Raw genomic sequence first — 17,531 nt, forward strand, 5'->3', positions numbered from 1 at the left:
CTTTCTGACAGGTCAGTGCTCATATCTTATGATGTAGTAGGCATGTTGTTTTTGCCTGTCCTAAATCTAATCATTTTCCTGTTTGTAACAGTAGAATTCTCTTTCCATATAGTTCAATAATGTTCTGTCCAACTTTCAAATCCAGAGACTATACAAGGCCTGGCTTAGAAAAATGTCATTTCATAGCCCTCACCATAGTGATGGGTCCAGGGCAAGTGATCCAAGTTGTTCCAATCAAACTTATCCTGGGAATTTGGGGGAAAAAATATTCACTTTATACAATTTCTTATTAGCATATAGTCACCGGAAACATTCTTATCACTCTAAAGAAAGAATGTGACTCTGAAGTGGACAAAGTTTTGCCTATGATTCTACAATCTCTTTAGGTCACCCCTACCTCTTTGACATCATCTTCTCCTCTTCTCCTGCCAGTGAAGAGCTTAACATAATTACTTATGATTGGGTATTGGCATTATAAATATAGACTGCTTGGGTTTGAAACCACATCCAACTACCTAAGTTACTTCTGGCAAGTTACTTCTTTTCTATGATTTTCTCATTTAAAAAGTATACGTACTTAGTACCAATCTGGTAAGGTTATTAATGGAATATTAATGGAATGAGGCATGGGAAGTACACAGAAAGGTACCTGACACACAGTAAGAACACGAGAATATCATTACCCTTTGTCCAAAAATACCTAGCATGTGCTCTAATTAATCTTTCATTCTTTCTATAAGCCCTTCCCAATTAAAACTCCTGTTTCCTTATATCAGATCAGCTAGAAAGTCAATTATATTAATCCACATTGCAATGTGTATGGCTATTGGCAATCACTCCCAATTGTGTCTGAGTCTTAACACAAAGAATTGGCAATTGATGAACTTCACACATTAGAACTGAATAATAGTTGGAGCTTGGATGTATTCCCTGCTTACCCCTTTCTATCTTGGAATAGAAGAGAAAACGCATCAGTAGATTCAACAACTTCCATTAATATTAGGTTTAGGAAACAGTGAGAAATTATGTGTTAAGTACCAATGAGAAAAATAATGTGGTAAATCTATAAACACATATTATTGCAATCATATCTCTCTATACTCAAGGTAGTGGCTTAGGACCATGCAGTTTATAAATAAGGAAACCCATGAGATGGCATCTAATATCACAGTGATATAGCAATGATTGAAGGACAGTTGAGCCTAGTGATTCAGGCTTAGTGACTTCTTTTATAGGTTTGAAAATTGTTTCTTGAATGATTTTAAGATACAAATATAATTTCAAAGTTGGAGTAACAAAAGTAATGATAGTATAATAAATTTTCTTATTTTTTCAATAAGAAGAATAAAGACTATTCAATATTCAGTGATGATGTTAGATTTTGATTTTGGTAAGAAATAGCAAGCTAGTTTTTATATATTGAGAGAAATAAAAGACATACTTTTTTCCAATTACTAAATGCTGAGGCACTATGGTTCTGTAGGTTAAAATTATAAAAGTTTTCCTAAGTGCATAATTGCAGGTAACTTAACTCATGTCTCCTTTATTACATCTATAAAATGGAGAATCTCTTCACTTTCAAAATCAGATAAAGGAATTTAATTAAAATATATATATATCGTGCAGTACAACTGTCATAAAAATGATTTAAATATCATTGAAAGAGCAAATGAAAAAAGAAAAGGGTACCTAATAGTACATGTCATTTACCTGGACTTTTAAACCTTATTGTACTATCTTGCTGCAATCGATTTTGTTTTATTTTGTTTTAGAAATGACCAGCAGGCCAGTCTTTCTATTTAAAACTCAGAAACATTTAAATCATGCCACATTCCCTTTAAGTGTACTAATTACATAAACAAATTAAGAAGCTGCTTCCTTATTTATCTATACATGTGTTTTGTAAAGCTAACCTAAAATGTATAAAAACTAAGAATTAAATTTCTTGGTTGTTGACCAAAAATAATCCAGCTGGTAGAGATTAGTATAGGCCTGGAGTACCAAGCACCCACTTAGTGATTAGCGGAAGATAATTCATGAAGGTATTCTTTAAAATAGGAAAAGAATGGAAGGAAGAATAGGAGAAGGTTGGAAAGGACAAAAATGCAAGGAAAGGAAGGAATGCAAGAAAATTACTATATTACTTTTTCAGCGAGAGAGCTGAACAAGTCTGTTCTGGCAGTGAATAGTAATATGCTTCGATGTGTACAGGTCTAAAAGTCCAGGAGTCAAGAGAAAACACTGTTGCTTTACATCCAAGATATGAATGATGAAACAGATTCTCAAAGGCATAACAGAACTTGTCTCCTCCACTTTTTCCTGAAGGAGTTGGCTCTCTCCTCTCATCAATACTCCTTTTGTGGCATCTAGGAGTATTTCAGAAAGTATCTATCATTCCCTTGGAAAAATAATTGAAAATTTGTATATCAAGGACTTTTTTGTTTATCCCCACCACCACCACCACCACCACAATTTAAAAGCAGAGCAGTTTTGGTTAATTAGGAGGTTAGCTTTTTGTTGAAATGTCACTTCCTTGCATTATTAAACTCAGATGTATCTCAAGGTGATTGCTTGGTTTTTTAAATTTAAATTATAATTTAATAAAAGCACTAAAAATGGATGTGTTTCTTGTAACATCATGTTGTTATCTAAGATTTTAACAAAAATTTTGTAAACTGACAGAAAAATTATAAGCACTTTTAGGCAGATGATGGTCGGGTTTATATATTGCTATATTTTTATAAAAAACCTGTGGTCTTGGATTTGGGATACTGGTGACAATAGGATGGTGATGTTCTATCTATAGAAGAGATCCTGGTACTCTAGAAAAAAGGCTCAATTGTTCACACTTTCCTTATTTCTCAAATCTGATGAAAATGCCACAGATTAGGCAGAAAGCCAGTCTGTAAACTAGAGTCTGGCACATATGCCAAGTTGGAAAGAGAGTCAATGATTTGCTACCTTGTCTTTTTCCTGAGAAATTGTGTCAATTTTTCTTCTTAATAATCTTGCTAAATCAAAGCGTGATTGCTAGAGGAGCTCAGCTAGGCCTTAGTAACCTGTAATACCACTGTCCTGGTTTCAAAGGCCATTGAATTATTTGTCTAAAAAAAAAAAAGAAAAACTGTTAATGATTTTATCCTCATAAATAAACAATTTCCATATTTAATAGGTGGTGAACAAGGACCTATACACTGGTTATATTCCATAGAATACTGAGGTGCAGGACATCACGAGGATAAAATACACTCAATTAGCTATTTCTCCTTCTCTACAAAGGACAAATAATGCTAAATTGACATTTTAGCACATGCAGCCTGCTGCTGTGATGATGCATTGTTCTTTATACGTACAGTGACTCTCACACAAAATTACGTTTGAGAACATTGTTAGCAACCCGTCCTAAAAGCAACCTTGTGTGATGCTGCACGATGACATCCAGAGATTCCATACAAAACCAAACCAGTTCTCAGTGACCCGTGATGGTGAGGATGAGGGATGTGAGTGTTTAAGGGTCTTCATAACAAGACGCAGGTAGACTTGGGAAGATACTTAAGCCAATCCAAGGATTTGAAATTCTCTTTAATGATTATTTCAGTTTTATCCACTGGTGTAAATTAGTTTAAAAAAGCAAAAATGTTATACTGATTCATGGCTGAACTGCCAAGTTTTCTTGGCTTACTTGTGAGTAATCAAAATATTTTACATGGAGGTAAAGTTATTTCATCAATTAATTATCCTGAAACGTGTGTAAGATTCAACATCCCATTTTGTAAGAATTAGGACTAAGTTTGGTGTAGTTGCATACATTTTGTCTATTTTCAGGTGCTTTTTGCCTTCTTGATAATGAAAATATGTCAATGACTCTCAATTGCAGCAATTAGTAAACCCAATTACCTGCTTCCAAGCTGGAGTGAGGCCTGAGGAGAGGCTGGCCCAAAAAGGAAATGGGGCCTCAAGTTAAACAGAAGGCTGCCCCCTGGAGGCCACACTCAAGCAACTCTCAACAGAGGCGTGAGGTGGGTCTGCCTGATTTTCCCTCTGTTGCCATGTGACTGAAAAAATGGTTGAAATCTGGGAGTGAGAAGAGAACAAGAGATAATATGTCTCATTTAAGCAACTGCAGTATAAGAATGCCTCACGTTCAAATAACCCTCTGATTCTATTTGTGTTCTCTGTGCATTTTATCTTCATCTTTGAATTACTTAGAAAAAAGGGAAAAAATACATTTATCTATTACAGAAAACAACATACAACTCCTTTTACTTTAATATAATACCCTTTGGCAAAAAATAATAATTATATGAACTCTAAGAACATTAAAATTGTAAGCGAAGTTACATTTCACAAATAGAAAAGCAGATTCACTGGGATAAGGTAACACCAAATTTCAGTAGCATACCTAGATTTGATTAACTGGATATTTCAACCAAAAATTAATTCCTGATGGAGACACTTAGCTGTCTTAGGCACAATATTTGGGGTTCTGCAGCAGGGTTGTATGTATGATGAAATGTTGTCTGACAGGCTGTTAGGAAATTTAGGAAGTTATATCTTAACCAAATAGTTTTACCAGATTTTTATACTAGCTGAAAAAAGCCATTCTTATTCTATATGAAAATTTTCCAGCTCTCATTTAGTACAAATAACTAAGAAATAGAAGTGTTTATTATCTTCATCTGCTTTATAATTTTCCAGAACTCCTCTTTAACAAAATGACTCCCTATGTTCATCATACTATATGTGAGATGGATATAGAAATTTTACCAGATATTTTCTTTGTATCTACACAATGGCAGTAACCAGAAAACATGAACTTTGGCCTCTCCTCATTTGTATTACTGGCAAATAATGGAAACCAATATGCCACATCCCTTCCAAGCATTGAGTATACTTGTAGAGGTGAAACAAACTCAGAGAGACTCAGAACTAGTTGTAAACTATTAGATCTTGTGGTTAACTAAATATTAAAATTATAAAAATTACAGAAAATTTAGAAAACTCTGCTTCATTTTTTTCAAAGACATGGCAGGAAATGATTTCTAACACTATCATAAATGTGTTATTTTATTCTAAATTAGGTTTTAATTTTTTTAAACTCTCTTAAATATTGTTTACAATTTGAGGAAACATACTTTAAAAGAATATTTCTTTGCAATAGGACTTCTAAAATGATATTTAATACAACAGAAATAGCATCTCTGGTTGCTAACTCTTTTCACAACATAGCAGTATTCTTCACTGTACACTTTAAATGTTTTATCTTTAAATAATACAGAAAAGGTTATATTTTTATTCAAATATACAAGAAAGCAAACACATGTCTTACTTGCAATAGATAGCATGAATATATTGACAATATATTTTAGAATAAATTTATTTTTCTATTACTATCACATACGACTAGAATGATGTTCATATACCCTGCTACCTCAGTTTGTCTTATAGTCAATATAAAAGTAGCTTTCAAGAACTCTCTTGAAATAACAGAGAAGTTGAAAGAAAATTTGTTTTCTTCATGTTGGAAGGATTGAATTTCTGCTTTTACAAAATGGCCACACTTAATGAAGGAGTTTCAATAAAGTTTACCAAAATATTATGAAAAAATATAATCATTCCTAGGGGAATTATTAAAGACACCAATCTACACCCTCTTACATGAAAAAACAATGATAATCATATCATTCAATTATGTAAAAGATTAAGAAGTTTGCCCTTGTGAAAACACTGAAACTAACTCCTGGTAAAAGCTTCAGAAAGACAGAAACTTTATCTCCCTATTATGTCCAAATCATGTAAAAACATGATTTCATCTTATTTGTTAAGTGTATATAAAAGTGCATTTTCTGTTACTGAGAGGTTTTTTTTCATACACGATTCAAATAAAAATTACTTCTTCCTAAAGCCATAGAATGGCTCTTTAAAGGGAAAGAACTAGACACTCATTAATTTTGCCTCTGGTTATTCCTAGCCTTTCAACCAAAAACTATTAAAATTAACCCCGAGACACAATCATCTTTCTTTTAAATTTTTTTATAGAAGTACCCCTTAGTTTCAGCAGACTACTGTCCATGAGTCTAGAATCCTTTTAGAAAATTTTCAGAATTTTAACATATATATATATATATATATATATACATACATATATTCCCACATATGTATAGTTCCTTAAATGTTAGTTGAAAAATAATTTATTCATTTAGACTGCCGCATACTTAATACCTGTTTAAATAGCTTTGGTGAATTTCTATGGGTAATAAATTCAGCTAGAAAGTAACACAAAACATCTTAAACTTTTGACACAAATCTATTTATGACATGCAAATCATTAATTTTTTTCTCAATCACAGGTGGATTAGATATTTAGTTTTAAAAAGCATTATTTGTTTAGCAAAATGTTTGCAAGGCCCACACCAACATTACTGAATGGCAGAAAGTCTAATTTTGGTCTTGTTTTATTGTAACATTGGACAAAAGTTGCTCCATTATGTAATCAAACCGTTTTATTTTTACTTTCCCACCCCCAAATGATTTAATCACTACTGTTAGGAAAAGAAATATTATGTTTTAATTTGGAATTAATGATATCTCTTTCTGGCTGTTCCACAAACTGGAACTCATAAGAACTACCACTATTGCAGGCTCATATAAATGTCCATCTTAAATGTGCACTGTTTAAAATCAGATGGCTCTAAAATCCTGTTTGGATAATTCACTCTAAACTGATTTAATATACTGACCTCAAAAGAGATGAGCTGATATTATGTCCATGGTGTCATCAGGCTAATGGGAAGTTTAAATTACATCTCTAACACATTCTGCATCTATTAATCTCCATTTCATTTTGCAAATGTAATTAAAACAAGCTACTATATACTGTTAGCACCATCTCATATGCATATATTATCATATAGACACCATGTTATCCATTTTCATATTTCTTGATTAGAGCTATCTGATAAGTTGACCTGAGAGAATAACAAATATTCTTCCTTATGAAATGAAATTCAAAACTAGTTTGGAACAATTCTTCATTGGATAGTATTTTCTAGAATTAGTATTTTAGGATATCTCCTGTATATTAGTAATATTTTTGATAAATATATCTTAAAATCTAATTATCACATTTGCTCTGAAATTGTAATAAGATTTTAAAATATTATTTAAAACAGAGAAAAGATGGAAATTGTATGAAATTGTTATAGCAGAACATTTTGTGGGATGACAGGTAATAATTTAAAGTCTCTCCTCAATCCACTCACTACATATTGGAATTAGTTCTGACTTCCAGTATTTACAAAGACTTAATTTTTCAGAAGTGTGTTAAAAACTAAATACTCAGATGTATCCCTTTGACATGTTATTGCTATAATTAATATTTGTAAAGAGTCATAAAAATAAATGTCACAAACCCAGAAACCTAAACTTGTACCTTTCCTGAAGTGGAGAAGTAAGCAAACAAAATCTTCTTTTGCTCACATAGAAAACAGTTTCTTTTTTATACATTTCTTCATGTCTAAACTTGTTAATTCAACTGTATACTCATGAGGCAACGAAGTGATTGTCCTTTTGTCCTTGTAACCAAAAGGTGGCACCTCTAATAATTAGCTTGCAACAAAAATACTACATTAAAAAGGAAAAATAGGCATTTGTCAAAGCCCTAGAAAGAATATTGTTTTTGTGACTCTAGGAAATTCTACTTAGATAGAAGAGATAAGTATTTCAAATAAAAAATTGCTTAGAAAATAATATTCATTACATTGATGGCAAATGAAGTAAGTTGGTGTATAAACTTATATACTAAGATATGTGGTGAAAATAAACACCTTCTCAGATGCATAGATTAGTGTGGAAGATCAGGCAGAATTGAGAAAGAGATTCCTTTTTCTTATCCCAAGTGGAAGTGTAGGAAAAAAATGTAAGACTTGACATTTCCCCTGACAAATCAAAGTAAAGGATTTATCTGGACACTATCACCTGCTGCCTTCTCTGCACTCATGTAGGACCCACTTGGAACACTTTCCTATTACATTCAACTAGGCATTTCTACCTCCTCTCATCTGACAGAAATCACTTAGCTGTCTCTGATCCACGACAGGAAAGGAAAGCTTATATCATTGATGATGGAATTAGAAGCTGCCACCAATGTCTGTTCAACAAGTACCCTTTAATTGACCTATTATGCAGGCAGTCAAGGCACATAGTTATTTTGATATCTTTCTCTTTCTTGAGACTAAAACATTTCCCTTTTAAAATTTTTTAAATTGAGGCTATCTTCCTACCATTACTTTCTAAACTTTGTTCCAGTATGAGAGGATTCTTGGCCAACTGAGCTTCCATATGCCTTTTAACTGGAGCACTGAAATTTTATAAACATCATGTTTACATCTATTAAATATTCTTATTATAAGGAAATAAGGCATGCATGAATTTGATATTCAGGCAATAAAATGCAAACGGATAGTAGAAAGGTAGAATGAAATGGCAGTTCATACAGAAATGTAGCTTTGACAGAAAACTTAAATAGTTGCTTGATTTCAAAACAGGTTAATATTCAAAAAAGTGAAAATCAGCATTTATGCAAAATTAACTAGATTAGCTTTCTCAAAGCAGAAACCCAAGCCTCCAGATCACTTACGAGTGTTAGAAACTACATTTTTTGCCTCCCCCCCCCCAATATAAAGGCCATACCAGAGAATCTCAGGAAAGTAATAATCTGTTTTTAATTATCTTTTTTTAACCAAGAAACACCTCAAAGTTCAGACATTGCTACTGATGGGCAAATACCAGCTAGCCCTACCAGACAGATAGTAACAGGAAAAGTCAGATGGTTAGCACTTAAAAACAACAGCAATTAAGCAGCTGAATGTGCATTGGATCACTGCTCTATTTTGTTCCATTGGAACGAATCAAGTGAGAGACACAGCCTCCTGCAAAGGGGAAGCCGAGTCATACGATGCTTCCTCTCTCTGACTGCTGGGGCTGGAGGGCTGGTCTACTCATTTTATTCAGTTTAATTGCTTCGTGTACTTTAATTTTCACAAAGACTGATTTTTTTTTTGCCCCCTCTGCCCCCGCAGAAAGAAATCTCTCTCCTACCTTCACTACCCACTTCTTTCCTCTGAGAACAGGCAGTCCTCTCCAGGAGGAGAAAGAAACGCTGTACGTGCTGAGGATGGCAGGAGGGTGAAGATGAAAAAGAGACAGAGAGGGGCGGGTGGAGGTGAGAGATTGAGATTGAGATGGGGGATGGAGGAGAGAGAATGAGATAAGGAAAGAGGGAGCAAGAAGATAGGGGATGCCCAACACCAACTCCACGCTCTAAGTCACCGGCGCTGTGCAAAGTGCTTTTCTAGGAGATACACATGTGGTCTCATTGTATTTCTCACAATAGGCCCCCCAGGGCTCCCTTCCTAGGTCGCATTGTCCACCAGCAACACCCAAAGGTACCAAGAACAAAATCTTGGAGGGGGGTCCAAGCAAATAGGCACGACCGAGGTGGCCGCACAGCCAGTCCCACTGCCCTACCTGCAGGGAAGACCAGAAGGTGGTGCCGGTTTCCGTCCCGAGTGCTCTCACTGGGTGGACCCATTCGAAGGCTCAAACGTCCTCTCGCTGCCTCTGTTCTTGGAAGGGCAGCCTGCAACACAAAAGGGGTGTGTGGGTGTGGGTGTGTGGGAGGTTTTCCAGAGCCACCAGCTGATCTCAGCTGGCCGCTCCCACCCTACACACACCCCTTCGGGGAGCTGAGCCCCGACTCGGCTAAGCACAATCCTGGGGGCCTTGCCGGGCTGCAGCCTCAAGTTGCCACTAAGTACTGCTGGCTGCGGCCGCTGCAGGAGAAGGATGTGGAAAGACACTGGGGGGGGGGGGGGTAGTACTCAGTCTAGAGCATCCCCAACACTGCAGCTTCTCCAGGAATCCCTCCAGTGAGGAGGCAGCCGCCCATCATCTCCCAGCCCCAGCCACCTGATTGGTTCCACCTCGGGGTACGCTGTGCCAGGGAGCCAATCCGGGTGCATTAATAATAGGTGGATCTGTTCAGCCAACATCACCCATCCTGGTTCTATTAGTGTCTCTCCATACCCTTAGCGGATGGGGACCTGAAGAGGCGGGTTGAGGAGGGTTGGGGGAGGGGGGCTACCTAGGAGGGGAACAGATCCCAAGGAGACGCAATCAAGGGCATCCGATAAGCCCTTTGGGTATGCGCAGGGATGCCAGCAACTTGTTCAGCAAGCCCTATGCACAGGAGGAGACAACATAATACAAAGCTATTTTTCTTTCTTTTCTTTTTTTCTTTACTTTCAATCAAAACCTGCCCTGAAACTGAGCATGCCCAGACTGCAACAGCGCCCTAGGCGTTCCGACGTGTGTGGGTTCTTAGACTGTGTTTCTGAAAAGGTGAGATCAGGGAAGAAGAGGCAGAAGTTTGTCTTTGGCTATTTGACCCAACGTTGTTGTGAAAGCAGAGCAGGGCGGGATATGAAAGGATTCCACACGAGTGTCCACAAATAAAGCCACAGGGAGTTGGCCCTCTGGGCTATTGGAGGCTAATAACATCATTCTGTCGGGGTCCGGGCTGGGGGCGAGGGTAAATGAACCTGAGCCTTGCTAGATGTCTGGAGACTTTTCGTGAAGGGTGCTGTGGACCAGAGATGCAGAGGGGACTGCGTCCCATAGGTGGTGCCGGAGAGCGCGACTCCACCCAGCAGCGGAGGCTGCCAGGCACTGCAGCGACCAATAAGTTTGTAGACGTGGGTCAAGTGCCACGTTGTTCGGGGTGCAGTTTCTGACAGCCTCCCCTTCTCCTCCTCTCCCCCGCCCCAAGCCCCTGCTCCATCCCCAAGCACCTGCCAGCACAGTGACGACCAAGCGTGGGTTCCCTCCTCCTTCCCCTCTTTCCCCTGAACAATTCTGCTGGGAAGTAAGCAGCTTTTCCCTTGTGAGAGCTGTGCTGACCTGATTGTCTCTAAGCTCTAGGGCAATTTATAGCTTGGTAACAGGGAGAGGTACCAAACTGCGAGGTTCAACGTGTGCGGGCAGGGACAGCAAGCTAGGCAGGGCGGAGTGGAACCTCGCTTCGGGAGGAGCAAATCCATTCTCTGCTTCACAGGTGAAAGGTTGTCAAAATGCAAAGAAGTACAGTATTTCCCTTTCTCACTCACTGGCCTTGATTAATGGCCTTTGAACCTCTGATTTGTTTTGCTTAGAAATCCCAGCAGTTTGTGTAAACTTGGCCAATAGCTACAAATGAGAACTCTCTTAACTGGGTTATTTTATTGAGATTATCATGGCATCTCAGGTAAGAAAATAAATAGCTATCTCAATTCCCCAAACCCATCCACTTTGAACTGGAGTTTCATTAACACTGGTTTGCAAAGGCAACTGTGGCAAGAATTCAATTAACAGTAACACATTTCTTCAAGTTTTAGTTAAATCTCTCCTATTTATGTAATGTTTAAGATTAAGGTCCTATTCTAAGTATAAGGGAAAAGACAACAACCTTAACTATAAATTAATCCTTTTAATGACAAATAATTGTGTATTCACCAGAACTGTAGCTTTATGTACATATTTCTTTCATTTCCTAAAATATTCCTCAAATCTTATTTTATAATAGTTTCATAGTTGAAGAAAGGAGATAATAGATGTTAGCTTAAAATCAGTTTTAAGTATTTGATGAAGAAAAAGGAAGAGAGGAGGTAAAGGAGGAAAATCAATTACTTCTCTGATATTGTCTTCCAATAAATGTTTTTGTATGAGGATTATAATATCCACCTAATAGACACCTTTATTCTAAATATACTTCTAGTACATTCTCTAAATTCCAATACTTAAAAACTGCATGTTTTTAATAGCTACATCCAGTGACTGCATGTAGAAACAAGTAAACATTCTGGAAGAAATAACTAGAATATGAATCCAGATTAGTTATCTCTGTTCCAGACTGTGATCCTATCATTAATACTTTAGCTAATTTCTTTTCCTGTCTACCTCACCTCCTACCAAACAAGCATTCTCTCTTCATGGTCAGAATCCTAGACAACATGAATGGTGTAGATGTTCATATCACAAAGTTACTTGAGAGAGACGTCTGGCTAACATAAGAAATGGGTTTTACATTTCAGTTCATGAATATTAAGACTACGTATATACTGGATGTAGATATACTCTAGGTTTTACAGGACTAAGATTGTTATTCTCTCCTATGTTGTGTGTTCCTCAGGCTCAAGGAATGGGCTGAATGTCTCCATCTAGTCCTACTGGGTTGATATATCACACTTTTAGGATTTAGACAGTGCATATTACCTTGGTAGCAGACTCACCTGGATTAAGAGAAAGATCAGGTCAATTGTCCTTTTTCTCCCTTTATCTCATTTCCCAAATACTTTTAATCTAGCATCTCTATGTCTCATGCTACAAAGATTTAACTTATTCCTTGGTTGTGTGGTACCTTTAAAAGATGACTTGGCACCCATTGTCCTTTATAAGATTCTAAAGAGTCTTAAGCCTGAGAGGGGTGGCATTGTTATTTTTTATTGTTATAAAAAGTTAATTAATTTTTAAAAAAGATTAATATAGGAAAGGGTGAAGCCAGAGAACTTGTATGTACAACCAATGGGCATGAACTTGGGGGTTGGGATTCCTGGGGGGGAGGGGGTGCTGGGCAGAGGGGAGCAAAGGGGAAAAAATTGGAACTATCCTAACAATATAATCAATAAAACATACTTTAAAAAAAGATGACTTGGTAGTTCAGAACTATTTTCATCTTTTTTTGTTTAATGTTTTGCTTCATTTTGTTTTTTGCTTCAAAAAACACATTTGTTATTTTTTCAGTCACATTTTTTGCTCTGATTGAGACCACATTGTCATAATTTCCTTTATTCCTTTTCCAATGGATTTATCTATTTACAATTTTAATGCTCCCTTTGCCATCTATTTTAGGCTACATGATCAGAACAGAAACTAAATTGGATTGGGACACTGAGGAGTAAAGTGTGTCTTATGGCAAGAGTGGGAATTAGAGACTTCAGAAATAAATTCATGAAGTGCAAATTTAGCCATAATTTTCTGTGCACCACAGAAAGAATACATGAGCGAGATACCAAGAAAATTCTCTATCTTGGTGTAAAAGCATGCATATTCTGGTTGATCAGTGTTAGTAAAGAGTGCCGTTTAATCAAGACTCTCATACTTCATTAAACTTTACATCTTTAATAACCTCTCTACTTGCCTGGTAATATCTCTTCATAAGTAGCCTTGACAGGGTGGTGGAAAAATAAAAACAATAATGAACTTTTCTAAAATTTGCTTACTGTTTGTATAGATTCATGTCTTTTTAAAAATGTATTTATTGTTTTTCTATTACAGTTGTTCCATTTTTCCCACATTGCTCTCCCCACAGCCCACCCTTTCTCCCATGTCAGTTCCCACCCTGTTGTCCATGTACATGGGTCATTTATACTAGTTTTTTGACTCTACCCTTCCCCGACTTACCTCCCCCCCACTTCGCTCTCTCTCCCCCGGCCCTGGCCCCCCTGGTCATTGTTAGTCTACTCCTTGTTGACATGCCTCTGTTTTAATTTTTCTCATTTGTTTGTGTTGTTCATTAGTTTCCTGTATTAGGTGATATCATATGGTATTTGTGTTTTTTGCCTGGCTTATTTCACTAAGCATAATTCTCTCTAGTTCCATCCATGTTGTCGCAAATGGCAGGAGTTCCTTCTTTCTTTCTGCTGAATAACATTCCATTGTGTAAATGTACCGTCGTCGGCAGCCGTCCGTCTCGAGAGACGATGGTGTAGCTTCTTAAGAGTCTATCTGGACTTCCGGCCAAGATGGAGGCTTAGACAGACGCGCTAGGTCTCCCTCTACAACTAGAGAGGAATACAACTACTTCAAAACAAAGGATAACTAGAAATTCCAGAAAATAAAACTACACGGAAGCCCAACATATGAAGTTATAAACCAGCGGCGCCCTTTGGGCAGGTAAGAGCGAAAGGGGGCGGCGCTGTTTGCGGTCGCACCTGGGACAGCGGCGGGGAGAACAACCCCGGCAGCTCGCGACCCCAACGCTGGGGAAAGCAGCCACCACATCGCCTTGAACAGTGAGGCCCAGGGGGGCGGGAGGACGGATCCCGGTCTCCTAGCGGAATAACTGTGTGAATCCATCTTGGACTCCCGCCCCCAAAGAAAGCGCCACAGGGCTGCGAAATAGGTCGCGGACAGGCGCCGGTCGCTGGATTGTGACGACAAAGCACCACGGCACAGCAAGAAAGGTTGCCAAACGGCGCCGGTTGCTGGGTCATTGCGAGTACACAGGCACTGCCCACTACAGCCGGCCCAAGAAAACAATACGCATCTGTCAAAATGAGGCAGACAACTATAGAAATCCCGGTGGCGCAGCTCACCAGGCAACAGATGAAGAACCTGACAGATGAACAGATAAGAAACCTGTCAGAGGCTCAGTTCTGGGCCATTGTTATCAGGTGGCTTACAGAATTCACAAAAGATCTGGAAAAAGATGAGAAAGAAGCGAAAAACACTCATAACGAAAGGAACAAAACCACATACGAGACAGATGGTGAGGAAAAAAAAATCCAGAGTTCATTTCAACAAACTGGAATATGGAGAAGGAACAAGCAGTCAACCAATGCAGAGAGAGGAAATGGGAAGCAACAATGAGAGGATCAGAAACCTCTGGGACAGCTATAAAAGGCCCAACATAAGAATCATTGGTTTGCCAGAGAGCGAGGAAGACGAACTAGAACTTGAAAAATTGAGTGAAAATATAATAAAGGAGAACTTCCCAGACTTGGGGAAGGAAATAGACTTACAGGTCCAGGAAGCACAGAGAGTTCCAAAAAAACTGGACCCAGGGAGAACTACTCCAAGACACATTATAATCAAAATGTCAAAAATTAAAGATAAAGAGAGAATCTTAAAAGCAGCAAGAGAGAAGAAAAGAATTATGTACAAAGGGGTACCAATTAGACTATCAGCTGACTTCTCAAGGGAGACCCTGCAGGCAAGAAGGGACTGGCAAGAAATATTCAAAGTAATGAAAATCCAAAACCTACAACCACGAATACTCTATCCAGCGAAATTGTCATTCAGAATAGAAGGACAGAGAAAGTGTTTCCAGGACAAAATAAAACTGAAAGAGTTCATTAGATCCAAACCACTGTTATATGAGATGTTAAAGGGACTGGTTTAGAAAAAGGAGGATCAAGACAATGAAATCTAAAATGAAAACTGCATCACAAGAAACAACAGAAGCTAGGGAATTGAAACAAAGGCAAACTAAACAGGCAACGAGAGTGGAAAAAGAACTATAGGTACGGGGAACATATTGGGGGGAGGTCAACAGGGAGGGGGAATGGGGAGAGGGAGGGAGATGATATAGGAATTAAGGATCATGGTAGGAGGGAATGGAATAGACAGAGGTTGAGAAGAACTATATGCACAACTAATGGACATGATCTAAAAGGGGGGGACAACTGGAGGGAGGGGGGCCACCAGGTGGAGGGGAGCAGAGGGAAGGGAAATTGGCACAAATGTAATATTATAATCAATAAAACACATTTAAAAAAATAAAAGTTAATTATCACCAAGCCATTATTATATGAAATATCAAAGGGACTTACTTAAGAAAAAGAAGATAAAAAGTATGAACACTAAAATGACAACAAACTCACAATTATCAACAACTGAATCTAAAAAATAAAAAAAAATTTCAACTAAGCAAACCAGACTAGGAACAGAATCATAGGTATGGGATCATCTAGAGGGTTATCAGCCGGGAGAGTGATAGAGGAGAAATTGGGAAATGGCGCAGGAATTAAGAAGCATAATTGGTTGGTACAAAATAGACAGGGGGAAGTTAAGAATAATATAGGAAAGGGTGAAGCCAAAGAACTTATATGCATGACCCATGGACATGAACTAAGGGGGGTAGGACTAATGGGGGAAGAGGAGTACTGGGCAGAAGGGAGCAAAGGGGAAAAATTGGGACTACTGTAACAACATAATCAATAAAATATACTTTAAAATAAAAAAAAAAAAAAAAAAAAAAAAAAGAGTCTATCTGCACCGCCGAGAATGGCTGTGCAGTCCGACTCGGGAGTGACACGGTATCTGTCTCCTCCCGTGTTGAATCGACATCTTGTGATGATGCTGGAGTGTCCTCTCCAGTGAAGCTGAAGCTACAGAGCCTGGGCAGGGTAATATGGAGGGTCTGCTGTTGCCCATGCAGCAGACCCCCCCTCTCTTCGCAGCTGAAGGGTCCAAGGGAAAGACGGAGTCAATACAGCTTGGCTTCAGGTGCGCCGCAGGAGTTGCCGGTGTTGACTACAACGTCAAACCGCCTTAGTGACTCCGGCTTCGGATTTTCTGTCGGGGTTTACTCCCTTAGCCTTTCCCCTGAAGAGGTATGCCGCAAGGCAGAGGAGGTTTTTTGGAGTCAGAGTTTTCCTTCTCTGATGTGCCCTGACTGGAAGATCGAACCAGCGACACTTAGCTCGCAGGCCGACGCTCAATCCACTGAGCCAAACCAGCCAGGGACGTAAATGTACCACAGTTTATTTTTTTAGGTATATTTTATTGATTATGTTGTAACAGTTATCCCAAACTTTTCCCCTTTGCTCCCCTCTGCCCAGTACCCCTCTTCCCTCCAGCAATCCCATCCCCCCTTAGTTCATGGCCATGGGTCATACATATAAGTTCTTTGGCTTCACCCTTTCCTATATTATTCTTAACACCCCCCTGTCTATTTTGTACCAACCAGTTATGCTTCTTAGTCCCTGCACCATTTCCCCATTTGTCTCCCTACCCACTCCCAGCTGATAACCTTCCAAATGATCCCCATACCTATGATTCTGTTCCAATTCTGATTTCCTTAGTTGGATTTTGTTTTTATTTTTTAGATTCAGTTGTTGATAGTTGTGAGTTTCTTGTCATTTTAGTGTTCATAGTTTTAATCTTCATTTTCTGAAGTAAGTCCCTTTGACATTTCATATAATAATGGCTTGGTGATGATGAGCTCCTTTAGCTTCACCTTGTCTGGAAAGCACTTCATCTTCCCTTGCATTTCAAATGATAGCTTTACTGGATAAGGTAATCCTGGTTGCAGGTTGCCTTTCATCACATCGAATACTGCTTACTAGTCCCTTCCTACCTGCAAAGTGTATTCTGAGAAATCAGCTGATAGTCCTATAGACAGCCGCCTGTAGGCAACTCTCCACCTCTCTCTTGCTGCCCCCAGGACTCTGTCTTTACCATTCACCTTAGGCATCTCAGTCGTGATGCGTCCTGGTGTGGTCCCGTCTGGGTCCAGCTCGCCTGGTACCCTCTGTACTTCCCGAACCTGTATGTCCATCTCCTTCGCAAAATTTGGGAAGTTTTCCTCATTTTTTAAAAATTCTTTCTTCTTCATTATGCACCGGTTGACTGTTTTTTTCTTCCTTATGTTCCAAATCATTGATTTGAACCCCAGTTTTCTTCCTTTCACCATTGGTTTTGTGCGGATTTTC

The 17,531-nt window shown here is 38.4% G+C and overlaps 1 long non-coding RNA gene across 2 annotated transcripts in view; it reads right to left on the reverse strand.

Moving 5' to 3' along the window:
* The window catches only part of LOC150012131 (uncharacterized), a 68,050-nt gene extending 58,196 nt beyond the window's left edge, over positions 1–9,854 (reverse strand). For both annotated transcript variants that reach the window (XR_016510706.1, XR_016510705.1), the window contains exon 1: positions 9,529–9,854. This is a non-coding gene — a long non-coding RNA (uncharacterized LOC150012131). The remainder of the gene's footprint in view (positions 1–9,528) is intronic.
* Positions 9,855–17,531: the final 7,677 nt, after the last annotated feature.

This window comes from Furipterus horrens, unplaced genomic scaffold (genome assembly GCF_987537825.1).
Source record: "Furipterus horrens unplaced genomic scaffold, mFurHor1.1.pri manual_scaffold_4, whole genome shotgun sequence".
In the NCBI taxonomy this organism is placed as follows: Eukaryota; Metazoa; Chordata; class Mammalia; order Chiroptera; family Furipteridae; genus Furipterus; species Furipterus horrens.